At 47.5% G+C, this 12,921-nt stretch overlaps 1 protein-coding gene across 8 annotated transcripts in view; it reads left to right on the top strand.

Moving 5' to 3' along the window:
- Positions 1-1,251, top strand: part of PALM2AKAP2 (PALM2 and AKAP2 fusion) — a 269,198-nt gene extending 267,947 nt beyond the window's left edge. For all 8 annotated transcript variants that reach the window (XM_054809517.1, XM_054809516.1, XM_054809515.1 and 5 more), the window contains one exon: positions 1-1,251. This exon is cut by the window's left edge and continues 2,409 nt beyond it. The gene's annotated coding sequence lies outside the window, so the exon portion shown is untranslated.
- The last annotated feature ends 11,670 nt before the right edge of the window (positions 1,252-12,921 follow it).

The raw sequence follows: 12,921 nt of genomic DNA, 5'->3' as shown, positions 1-12,921 counted from the left end.
TATGAAGGAATTATATACCTAATGAAGCGGACCCGGTGTTCATACATGGCAGTTGACGGTGAACTGTGATTCATGTCTGCAGATGGTTTGTTACCATGAGATGGTAGGAAAAGCCACCAATGCAGCACTCTAGCAAGACCATACATCGTGTAGCCACATCCATGAGCTCTGCACATCTGTACCAAGAGGAATCATGGCTCTCTCCACCCTTAGGGAGAGTGTGAGACTGGGAAAGAAAGGTTTCCTGAGCAGAGGAAATGGTCCTTGTACTTACAGTGAGGTGGTCTTGCACCAAACAATGCTCTTCAAAGTTTCCCCCAACATTTGCTCCTGGGCTGCTTTCCCAGGAACCTGCATCTTTATTTTATTTACCCTGGAGGCCTGTTTTTTCGTCCTGCTCTCTCACTGGAAGCCAGTGATATTGATCACCCATCACAAGACGTCTCTTCGTGCTTTGCCGCATCCTCCTCTACTGCCGCTATTGGCCCTCAGTCTTTGAAGTGAAAATTAGGAAGGGGATGTGGTGGTGGAGAGAGGCCAGGCAGGAGTCATCTGCGCTAGAAGCATTTGCTTTCAGCCCCTGCAAGAAAAGTATTTGCGTGTGTCAGTGCAGGACAGCCAAACTTTCCACCCAGCAGTTTTTCTCTTCCAGAAATTATGGACACTCGTAGATGGCAGCACACATTCAGTGCTCTGGTAACACGAGTGCGATGCAGTTTACTTGCCTCTGTGATTTCATTTGCATGCTACCAAGCTTAGGTGTTTATAAGTATACGCCAGTAATACATATCTATCTATATATAACTATATCAAATGCAACAAAAGAGCACTATTGCAGAGTTAACTTTGTCTCCACAAAAGAAACGCTCAGATCCTTTCCCGTGGCAAAGACTGGTTTTAATGAAACTGTGTATTGAGAAATAGTTAAGCATTAGCATTTGTGATTATAATCAGTTTGGGGTTACAGTGCAGGTTTTCTGAAAATTTTGTTTTAAAAGCTGCCAGTTTGGGCTTCATCTTGCTCTGTACTGACATTATCTGAAGGAAAATACAGTAGCATTGACATGTTTGGCAATCAAAAGGCAGCATCTTTGTCATGACTTATCAACCAGTTTCAACAGTACCTGGCTTTCTGTATGTTAACCACTTAAATGTTATCCTGCTTCTGTTTTATAGTGACTGTGAGGCCTACAATGCAAGTATATAATTATTTTCTCATTAAAACAGAAACCTGTGTTGTGTTTCTATAAAGCTGCCTGTTTCTTCATGTCCTTTCAGGAAGGTGTACCCCCGCAAGCAGCACGTGGCTACACGAGAGTGGTTTGTGTCCCACCTCCCAAGGTGGGCGGTGGGTCTCTTCCCCAGTTCTTGATTCTGCTTCTGTCTTTGTCTAGAGATGGGAGAGATCTCTTTTTCTCCAGCTTTTTCTGCGGTAGTGTCAGCTGCAGATATAAGAGCATCCCTGAGTATTCCTTTCCCATTAACATGCTTCTGGAGGGTTGCAGAGGCCACATCATCATGATGAATTGCACCAGCTTTTTTACCTTGCTTCCTTCACACCTGCAGGGCCCCAGCCATCCGACATGGCAAAGCATGTCATTTCAGCCAGTCGTCCACTTCTAATGCACCCAGCTGCAGCAACCAGCCACTTGCCACCCTTTCATGGTCAGCTAGGCAAGGAGAGATCCCATCCCTCACCCCTGCTAGAAGCTGTCACCACCTTGGCCTGCAAGAGCTGGAAGGTGCCGGGACGCTGGGTACACGGCAGCTGGAGACCAGCCGCAGGGACTCTGGGTAGGGTTAGAATCAGAATCATGGAATGGTTTGGGTTGCAAGGGACCTCAAAGACTATCTAGTTCCAACCCCTTGCCACGGGTAGGGACACCCTCCAGTAGACCAGGTTGCCCAAAGCCTCATCCAACCTGGCCTTGAATACTTCCAGGGATGGGGCCTCCACAGCTTCTCTGGGCAGCCTGTGCCAGTTCCTCACCACCCTCACAGTAAAGAATTTCTTCCTTACATCTAATCGAAATCGACCCTCCTTCAGCTGAAACCCATTACCCCTTGTACACTTCCTGATAAACAGTCCGTCTCCATCTTTCCTGTAGGCCCCTTTAGGTACTGGAAGGCTGCTATAAGGTCTCCCTAAAGCCTTCTCTTCTCCAGGCTGAACAACCCCAACTCTCTCAGCCTTTCTTCACAGAAGAGGTGCTCCAGCCCTCTGATCATCTTTGTGGCCTCCTCTGGACTTACTCCAACCTCTCCCTGTGCCAGGAATAGTCAAGCATTTAATTGTAACCCTGCTCCATCCACAGCCCATGGGAAGAGGTGGAGGACACCGGTGGTTTTGGTGGGAGGTGGCTAGGGTCAAGCCCAGCAATTTGTTCTGTGCTCTCCCTAACACGAGTCCTCCTCTCCCTTGTGCACACAATATCAGAAATGCCAACAGAGAAAAGTCAGATGTGGGTTTCCTTTCCTGTTAGTAAATACTGCTGGAAGTCAGAAAATGGGTTAGAAAACAAGCCTGATAATTTATCCACCAATTCTGGTCTCTATGAAGAAAAAGAGTTTGTTGTCTTTTCAACACAGAAGAGGCTTTCTGTCTTCCTTTGCCTGTCCTTGCTCTGTGCTAAGAGGGACAGCATATTGGACTTACTGGCACACAGTGGGAAAGGAAACTCCTTTTAGACCTCTTCTTTGGGTTTTACGAGAATCAAAAGCGTAAATTGAACATTTGCAAGGGAGCACTTAGACATTGCAAAACTAACACAGTGACGCCAGTGGGCAGCAACAGCAGCTCAGGAATTTTTGCAATGCGTTCTGCTGTTACCAGCAGTTGGTATTTGTTTAATAACACACACTTAGGACATCTAAAATCCCTGTCACCCCATTGCATAGCCAAAATGGTATGCACCAAGCTTTGGAGTATTTTTACAAAGTAATTAAAGACTATAAAAGAGCTGTGTTATCCATCACTTCTGGCATAGTTCCATATAAGGTTAAGGACTGTAAAAGAGCCAGTTTATCCCATACACTTATCCCACTATTTATCCCATATAATTATGCCACTACTTATCCAATATAAATAGTTAAGGACTATAACAGAGCCAATTTATCCATCATTTCTGGTGTAGTCCCATATAAGATAAGCATATTGTGCCTCTAATAGCTGTAGGTGGCTTTAAGAGGCCTCAGCACAATGGGAAAGTAAATGGAGAGGCAAAGGATCTCCTCTGCAGAGGCGGGCTTGGTTAAACTGCTTTGAGGGAAAGGAGAGCATTCACTACAGTGTTTTCAGTTGTGAGTGGGAACAGGAGATTAAAAAAAGAAAAAAAAAAGCACTCACAAATGGGGACTGTAGTGTAAGGAAGCAAAGCCAGAGCACCTCAAGCTGTAGCAGGGGAGGGACAGGGCTAGGCAGCACCAGAGCTGGGACATTCGCATGGACATTAGCACTAAGGATGACTTTCAATTATGTTCTAATTATTGAATTGACTAGGACAGGCAGTCCAGGAAACTATGAGCAGTGTGTGGGTCCAGCCTTGCACTCCTCCCCCAGTTAAAGACTGAACACCATCCCAGCGTTTCACGTGGTGCAAGACCAAGGGGCAGGGGCCATCCTGTCACATCAGCACTAGAACAGGGTGGAAAATAATAATAATAAAAAAACAGACTAACAAACAAACAAAAAAACCAAGCAGCCACAGAAAAACCCTAAAATGCCATCCAGATCTCTGGGTCTGCTGCTAGCTCTGGTTGAGTCCTGATTAATTGGCAACCTCACCCACGGCTTTATCAATGGGGTCTCCAGGACGAAAGCTTTTACAGTAAGCACTAAATGTGGTGTCAAGTGTGAGAGCTCCTGCTCAGTCCCAGGCATGTGTCATCCCTGCAGTGAATTCAGGGCAGTGGGCCACCAGGAGCTGGAAATGTTCTGGGCCTTTTTCCAATCTAGAGTGTGGCAGTAGCAGCAAGAAAAATTGAAGGAGGGAGAAAAAAAAGTTTACAGAGCTACTTTGTCACATTCTCCGATACTGCAAACTGCACGGGGAGGATTGCATGGTAGGGATTTGTGCAGCACCAGTGACATCTGGAGGATGAATTGCACTGACCATCGGAAGACCTTCTTTTCCAAGAATGTCTACGGGAAGCCAAATTCTGGGAGCAGCCAACACCTGGGATGGACGTGCTGATTGATGCATCAGTCTCAGGGCCCTATCAGTGCTATGCCCCCTATGATGGCACCCATGTTACTAATGCAGCAAGCCCTCTTGGGATCAGCAGAGGATCAGGAAGAGTACCATGGCACATCTCACAGGCTTCCCAGGGAGAGATGGTTGGGATGGGGACCCCAGAAAACTCCTCTGTGCTTAGCATGCACACCCAGTGCCCTGGGCATGCCTCCTCCCATATGAGCTTCTGGGGTGCACCAGACCTCCCAGCCAGCCCTTGTTGAAAGGAACTGCAAACTCTGCATTGCCTCAGCAGGAGCCTGGTGCAGGGCTGTGGCTGGGCGTACATTTTGCAAGGGGCTGTGCTGCACTGAACTCTTGCTGTGAAGCCTGTTGATGGCTGGGAAGGTGTATGCAAGGCAGGGGGAAGAGTAGGAGGCTGGAAACAGCTCCACGAAGACAGCAGGGTTTCACATTGGGCCGCAGCGGGCAGACCAGTGATGCGCTCCTCCTTGGGGTGCCACTGATATCAAGAGGCTGTGGCTCAGAGTGAGACAGGATGCTTATGTACAAATGGCCCCAACAAGCACTTCCTCCTCTTGTAGCATCTGGGAAAACTGAACTCTCTTGACGATACCTTAAAATGAGCAGCAAGTCCTCAAGCTGCAACTGAAACAAAGAAGCTAGGAAAACGCTAGCAAAAACACGTGGATAATGACACAACTAATGCAGCACTTCCCAGCACTCACGCTGGGAAGGCTTCAAAAGTGTTGCAAGCAAATAACCTGTCATTAGAAAGGAGGGAAGAGCTTGGGTCTCCGCAAACCGTCATCTGCATGGAGAAAGGTGGAGTTTCCTGACACACGATGGGAATTGACTTCCTGGGCTGCTTTCTCACCCCCGCATTGCGTGGAGGAGGCAGGAAGTATTCAGCCCTACTTAATTGGAGTGAAAGAAGGAAGGTGCACTTGCACACACCCTGGTAAGGCTTGTTTGCTTCTAGAAGCATGGCTTTGGAGTACAGCACCGGCCCAAGGTGGACCCAGACTTTCACAGCATTACCCTTTCCTGCTCCCTGCCATCTCCTTGCCCTCTGCTCTTCCCTTCTGGTTTCCATATAATACTATCTGCACCCAAAACATGGCTGGCTTTGGGCAGCGAGACTGGATGGCTCCCATGAGCATGGGTATCTCACCATGCTTCCACTGAGCCTCGTGGCATGGAGAAGACCTTTGATCAGACCAAGTCCCCGTGACTGATCACCACCGCAAGGCTCCATCAGCCTCCAGTCAGGCTCCCTCCCAGGCTGGTTTCCTCTCCTCAGGTATTTAAGTGGACTTAAATTTCTTTGCCAAAGCACCCCATGCAAGACGGATAAACAAAGACCCATGAGACAAACCTTAAGTAGACCAGATCCAAATGTCCCAAAGGATACCTAAATACCTCTAAGGACCTTGTTCTTTGAGGGCTACACAGCACTGAACTCATTTGGAAGCCCATGGATTGGACTTGGGTCAATACACTAGAAAATGATGGGGGTATGTTAGTGGGATTGGCTTGAAAGGGTGTTGGGGGAGAGCCAGGCGGAACAAAAACCTTCTCTTGGTTGCATTATTCATGTGAAAAGGGGCATGATTACAGCTTTTCTTTAATGCTATGTTTGAGGAAAACAACAGAGCCAAGTTCCAGCCATGGAGTGCTGCAGAGAAGGCAAATTGAGCTTATATGAGGTGGAGATGATTGTTTTTAAATGGGCAGTTAATTGCAAGTTGTGAGACTTTATGTATAAAGCAAGTGAAAATTTCTGGCAGGAATGGAGGGAGAGGGGGATAAGTAAAGCAGGTCAGAAGAGAGTCATATAAACAGTGGAAAACAGAAATATAAATAGGAGAAAATATTGCTGATGGGAATTTTTCATGCACAGAGCCATTTCTGAAGACAGCTGAAAGCATGCTCAGACAATGTTTGAATAGGGATAGAAGCTATATGGCAAAAACCATTTTCACCCAAGCTCTCCAGAAACCAGACAAAAACCTCTGCCAGTGACAGGATGAGTCTCACATGCTGCCAGGTCCAGACTATGGCAGTGGAGGACAAGATTCAGCTCAGATATCCTTCTTGGCCACTGTTTGCTGAGTCAATCTTCAGCAGAAGGGAGTCAGGAAATAGCTGAATGATATCATTACTCGTGAGCCCCATAATTTATTGACATGCAGACTCTCTGAGTTTATAAATTAAAAGATAAATCAATATAGTCTGTCTAAGCTTTGCAGGATGTTTCCAAGGCATTTATTATCAAGATCCCCTAGCACTAAAGGATCAAAACAACATTTTGGTGCCCCAAAGGGTCTTATTTTTCAAATCTTGCTTAATCTCTTGTTCCTTTCCTGTACAGAAGTATTAAATCAGTGTGGTTTTAAATGTTGGGGAGGTCACTCTCTTGGTTTATTCCGTAGGCATCTGCCTATGTTGCCCTACGCTGCCCTAGCTACATGTCTCTGCAGAGGGGGCCTGAAAGCTCATGGCCAGACACGACTTGTTAGCTGGTAAGAGCTCCCACTGGCATCTTGGAGGTGACATCCAACACAAAATCCCTGAAGGTGTTGAACTGGGATAGCTACTGACCCTTGGAAAGTGGTGGTGTGGATCACATGTGGCAATGAGAGGCATGAGCCCAAATCACCTGTGCATGGTCCAAGCCCTGCAGCAGCAAAGCAACCTCGTCTACAGTAGAACAAAAGAGCAAGGTCTTCTAGAGGGAAGAGCATGCACTTGGCATGGCCCTCACCTGTGTATTCTTGATTTTCAGCAAAAAAGAGTGTCTCGGGTCCTGCAACAACTGGGAAGCTCATCAGGTGTTAGCAGTTCTTCAGGAGGTGACTGCAGTCCTCCTTTCAAGGGCTTCACTGGCACTCAGCTGGTGACCAAGGTGCACCGTGCAAAGCCATGCTGGAATGGGTAACGTGGCTGGGAGATGTCTCCCCATTGCCCATGTCCAGTTAGCAGGAGGTATGAAACCACTTGGAGGAACTCACCAGGAAATGCAGAGGTTGTAATGGGAAGAAGCAAAGTTGCTCTCAACCAGTGTGAGCAATTCAGCAGCTGTGCAATGGGGCAAAAAAGCAAAGTCTTAGCTCAGCAACACTTTGAATACCCCAGAGTGCTGAAGTAAGGGACAAGGGAATAGCAAACACTAGTTACAGGAGCTGTCTTGCCACACAGCTTAGAATTTATGATTGTATGTATATTTATTCATGCTTGTTAGACATTGAAGAACTGCAGCCTGGAAAAAGCAGCAACAATATTTCTGGAAAGCTGCCCAGACTTTCTTGTTTCCCTGGTACCTTTTCCCGGTACTCCTCTTCAACTCCAGAATTTCCTGCAGATATAACAGACCCTTCAGAGAAAGATGCACACTATTTTAGTCCCATTAATTCATTTTTATACATATATTGGAGTCCTAAGGATACACAAAATCTGCCAAGGCTGTTCATTCACTTGCTGCCTGTGAGGGTGCTAGCTAAAATTCTCCTGAGTAGTGTGCAAAGAGACCTGCAATGACCTATCTACATGAGTTTTCTCCAGAGTCTGGGGCTTTCTTCTGGAGCACCCTATCTGATGCAGAGTGGTGGGCCTGGGGAGACCCAGACTTGTCCTCCCTGTGTGTTGAGTGGAGGTGACACCTCTGCATGGGGCTACAGAGCCTCAGCGGCTCTTGCTCCTTTCCAAGGGGTGCTCTTTCAGCACCAGGGCTGCAGCTTGCCCACCCGGGCACACCTCTGCTCTCTCGGCTGAAGATTACCCCATTGGAGCTGTTTTCCACCAATGCCTTGCAGCAAAGCAGGTACAGACACTGTCCCCCATAGCCTCCCAGCCACCCTCGTGGAGGATGCTGGCGCCTTTCCCTGCTGTCCCACGGACCTCTCCACCCTGCCAGCTCAAAACAACTCCCCCCACCCTCAGGGTGCAGGCTGGATAATTAGCCAGGCATGACTGCAGCACGTGTCAAAAACCAGGGTTATCCCTGTTACGTGCCTCGTGATGCCACGTTGCCTGGAAGTCCTCGGCTGGCATTGGGGAGTGTTTGCAGTGAGACAAACTGTGATAGGCACTGCCATGCAACCTCGTACCCCGAAACCACCGTGGGCTGGGTTCAGCAGCCATCACCAGCTGCACTGAGGGGCTTGTGAGTGGACCATGGAGGACCTGCCTGGTCCTGAGCAGATGGTGCTCTGTAATCCAGGAAAGGGGTTGAGAGCTTGTTATCGAGTTTCTTGTGGTTTTTACTTCTGAGCTGCAGAGGTTCTGTAAATACCACCCCACTGGAAGAACTGCCACATGCAAGAAGAGGGTGGCGATGCTCATAAATGTCACCAGAGCGTGCTACAGCATCTGCAGCTTTTGGATTGGGTATGGAGTTTCTTGGAGGTTTTTTAAACAAAGAATGTGAATGTGTTTGATAGAATGTTGTACATAAAATAGCTTGGAAAATTTAAACACCCAAGTGACTAAAACCAATTGATGTTTCTTGCCAATTTCTGTGCTCAGGCCCTAGCCCAGCAGAGTAAATAGAGCATAGCTGTGAGGAATGAGCTATGATCTGTCTGCTCTGAACATCTCAGGTGGATATCATTGAGGACTTACTGCAGGTGACAGCTTCGGTGCTTGCTCTACCTGCCTTCAAAATGTAAATTTAGCCATCCAAAAAGCTAACCTGAGATCTGTCAAGTGAAAACAGCTGGATTACCAGGCAGGAGTGTCTCCAGCAGAACTAAGATTTCAAGAAATATTTTACCTTCCCTCCTTTCCTCAAAAAGCACTATGCCTTGCACAAAGCACAGGGCAGAGCCTGTATCTTTAAGTATTTATGATGCTTTTGATCATTTCCACTTCTCACCCTGGAAAATAGGGTGGATTCGTCCCTTTTCTCTCCACTGCCCTGATGTCCTCCGACAGCTGCTGTTCTTACCTCCATGGAGCCATAGGCTTATGGAGAGATACTTATTCCCTCTAATTGTACCTGGCGAGGGCTGAGTTATCTAGCAAAGGTCCTATCAGCCCAGAAAAATTAGTGTTCCTCTTCCCCTTGCTCTTCTTTTCTTCTTTCCCCCACTCACTTCACAAGGATGGGTGGCTTACTATTTTTTTCCTCTTTTATTCTGCCACATTAACCTTTCTGATATGCTCTGTGTATATTCTTCCTCTAATTCATGTCCACACAACACACAGATCCTCTCCAGTCTTATAAATTCCAAGTCAAACTTACACACTCCTTCTACAGAGCTTTTATTCACCCTTAATGACTTTTTTCAAAGTTATTATTCTTTAAATGTGTTTATAGGCTTTTTGGTACCCATTCACCATTGCCATAAAAGTTTCTAGACCTACATAAAAAATGAAAATGTGAAGTAGGCAACTAAAACTATTTCTAAATGGCTTTGGAAAGCAATTGGGAAGTGTAGGGCAGTTTTTGGTTTTGAACCAAGTTATTACAGGTTATTGACTGTAGTTCATTCAGTAGTGAAATTTTTTAATAGTCACATTTTTGCTATGGTTATTTCATTTTTCCAGACTGTCCACTTTTGCTTTATTCAACATAGGATTGCTTAAGCTGTAGTTCTAGGATAGTTTGTTTCATCCCATTTCTCAAGTCCATTGCTGCCTGCACACTCTTGAACTTTGCAATGCTTGCGTGCCAAACTCATATATGCTGACAGCAATTTAAAAAAGACATTAATATTAATGAAAAGGAGGATGTACACACACAGAGAGAGAAAAATAATTTAGCACTAGAATTATATGTTGCTTATGTAAGAACTACAGCAGGATTTGTTCAGTCAGACACCAGATACTGCAAGAAGCTTTTTCTCCTGCTTCCATGGAGAGATTAATGTTAAGGCTGTCAGCACTATTAATCGCCTAAATTCCTCAAGCTAAAGAAAAAAGAAGCCAGCTCTACAAAAAGTGTGTGTCGAGGATGCTGTGTTTTGTCTTTCCAGCAGAGGGAGAAGCCCACAGGAGACTCCAACCAGGTAAGCAGGAAACTCTGAAATGAGAAAATTAGAGAAACATGAAATCTGGAGATGAAAGCAAGACAATGCAGGTTTCTGGTGCTGCTTGGTCAGCCAGCATCTGTCCCAAAGGAAACTGGATATTGCTGCTGTTTCCAGCTCCCCGCTTCTCTCACATGTTGCTCTCAAAGCAGTGGGGAGCACCAGCTTCTTTCAGGTGGACCTCCCTTACCCTGGCATGGGGTCACCTCTCCTCACCATGCTTCACATCAGTGCACCCCATGAGGTCTCTCCATGGAGCAAATCCGTTCTCCAGCTTTTTTGCAGCCTGCACACTGCCCTAGGCTTTGCTCAGGTGGGGCAGTGGGTGAGGCCTCAAGGCATGGGGAACGAGGCGATATGTGGATGAGGGGCACCGCTGTTCAGAGGATGAGGAATTGGTTGGGTGGTCACATCCAGAGGGTAATGGTCAAAGGCTCAATGTCCAGATGGAGACCAGTAACAAGTGGTGTCCTTCAGGGATCCATACTGGGACCAGTACTGTTTAATATCTTCATCATTGACATAGACGGCGAGATCAAGTGCACCCTCAGCAAGTCTGCAAATGGCAGCAAGCTGAGTGGTGTGACTGACACACCCAAGGGACGGAATGCTGTCCAGAGGAACCTGGACAAGATCGAGCAGTGGGCCCATGTGAACCTCATGAGCTTCAACAAGGCCAAGTGCAAGGTCCTGCACATGGGCTGGAGCAATCCCCAGTATCAACACAGACTGGGGGATGAAGAGATTGAGAGCAGCCCTGAGGAGAAGGGCTTGGGAGTGTTGGTGGATGAAAAGCTGGGCATAAACTGGTAATGTGCGCTCACAGCCCAGAAGGCCCACCATATCCTGGGCTGCATCAAAAGCAGCATGACCAGCAGGTCAAGGGAGGGGATTCTGCCCCTCTGCTCTGGTGAGACCCCACCTGGAGTACTGCATCCAGCTCTGGGACATGGAGCTGTTGGAGCGAGTCCAGAGGAGGCCATAAAGATGATCAGAGGGCTGGAGCACCTCTCCTATGAGGACAGGCTGAGAGAGTTGGGGTTGTTCAGCCTGGAGAAGAGAAGGCTCCAGGGAGACCTAATTGCAGCATTCCAGTACCTAAAGGGGGTCTTACAGGAAAGACGGGGACAAACTTTTCAGCAGAGCCTGTAGTAATAGGATGAGAGGTAATGGTTTAAAACTAAAAGCGGGTAGATTCATACTAGATATAAGGAACAAATTTTTTATGATGAGGGTGGTGAAACACGGGACCAGATTGCCTAGAGATGCTCCATCCCTGGAAACATTCGAGGTCAGGCTGGACGGGGCTCTGAGCAACCTCATCTAGCTGAAGATGTCCCTGCTTATTGCAGGGGGGGGTTGGACTAGATGACCTTTAAAGGTCCCTTCCAACCCAAACCATTCTATGATCCATGTGCTCACACTGCCTGTGGCCTGGGCTTCCTCTTCCTCCCATGAGCAGCAGAGGAGAGCAAATGTCCCCATAGGTGATCTCAACATGTCTGGTGGTGCTGCACCTCCTGAATGCCAGACTGCTGGACCAAGGGTCTTGGTGTCTGAGACACCTTGAGGTGCACCCATAAGGGCATAGTCCTGCTTCTTATTACAGCAATGGTGGACTTACCAGCTGTTGTGCTACAGACACACTAGCACCAGCATTGTTATTTTCCAAACAGCCTGGATGTCATTTCCTGGAGCTGCTGAAACAAGGCTGATGGGGCTGCCTTTAACATCCAGGCATTAGCGTCTACCATTGGCAGCTCTGGATCCCACAAGACAACTTCCCTGGACCAGGATCCCGCATCCCTGTGGCAACGCAGCAGCTGCCAGGAGTCACTCCCCCTGCCCCAGGTACCTGGCTTTCCATGCAGCCTCCACTCCCCCTCATCTCCCCAACCCCACATGCCTTGCAAGGACAGGGACAATATATAATTAAATGCCAGCCAGTGAGGAAGCCAACGTCCCAAACCACAGAGAGAAAGCACGGCTTGGTATTACAGTCTGTGGTCATTTATGACGAAGATGTATTTTCCAAAGGGAAACAGGCCATCACTGAAATAGCTGCTTCTCCCCAGTGTTTTCATCCAGCTCTCCCTCTCTCTGGTGCTGTAACATGACCGCAGCTCCATCTGGGCTCAGACCCGGGCGCTTCCCAGTTGTGTTTCCCCACCTTGCCACCGCCACGAAGCCGCAGAGTGTGTCATGACAAGTCACACGCACAAAGGAGCAGGAAGAGATACAGAGCTGATTTACCACCTCAGAGGCAAAATGTCTTGCCAGCCAGAGACTGTAAATCACCCATCAGCAGGCTTAGGTGAGGGAGATGAGGAGGGCTTATGCACCCACGTTGGACTGCAGTCCTGGATGTCTAAAGGACATTTTCAGATGAGGAGTGCTGAAGACCCAAGTTCTAAAATGCTGGTACCTGCGAAGCTCAGCTGCCACCAGAATACTGAAATCCCTACAGCAACCCTGTTCAGAAAGAAAAAGTGATATAACTGTCATAAATGGCTCAAAAAAAGAAAAAGCAATACTGCACAGGGATGTATAACATCGCCACAGGGAGATATTAAACACCTTTATTTGGCCAGACTGACAAATGTCCAAGAGCTGGTGCAACGTGGTGCACCTGACCTGGCCTCTGGTGGGCCTCCAGACAAGACAACTCTAGAGAGGGATGCCCTAAAACAATGTGT

Source organism: Grus americana, chromosome Z (genome assembly GCF_028858705.1).
Source record: "Grus americana isolate bGruAme1 chromosome Z, bGruAme1.mat, whole genome shotgun sequence".
NCBI classification, from domain to species: Eukaryota; Metazoa; Chordata; class Aves; order Gruiformes; family Gruidae; genus Grus; species Grus americana.
Note: the sequence above shows the minus strand (reverse complement) of the source record. Positions and strands in the feature narration are given on the sequence as shown.